The following is a 220-nucleotide window of genomic DNA, read 5'->3' as shown; positions in this document are numbered from 1 at the left end:
CAATACCGAGTAATACCGAGCAATACAGAGCAATACCGAGTTTTTTTTAGAAAAAAACATTGTATTACTCGGTATTGCTCGATATTATTCGGTATTGGTCTTCACAGAGCGGTATTTCTAGTTATTGCCAAGCAATACCGAGCAAATACCGAGTAACTCAGTGGTGACCGACGTAGAGCTACGTTTGGTCACCGGACGTAATAATTGTTCGGTCTTGACG

The sequence above is a fragment of the Dendrobium catenatum genome, unplaced genomic scaffold (assembly GCF_001605985.2).
Source record: "Dendrobium catenatum unplaced genomic scaffold, ASM160598v2 fragScaff_scaffold_1483, whole genome shotgun sequence".
NCBI classification, from domain to species: domain Eukaryota; kingdom Viridiplantae; phylum Streptophyta; class Magnoliopsida; order Asparagales; family Orchidaceae; genus Dendrobium; species Dendrobium catenatum.
Note: the sequence above shows the minus strand (reverse complement) of the source record.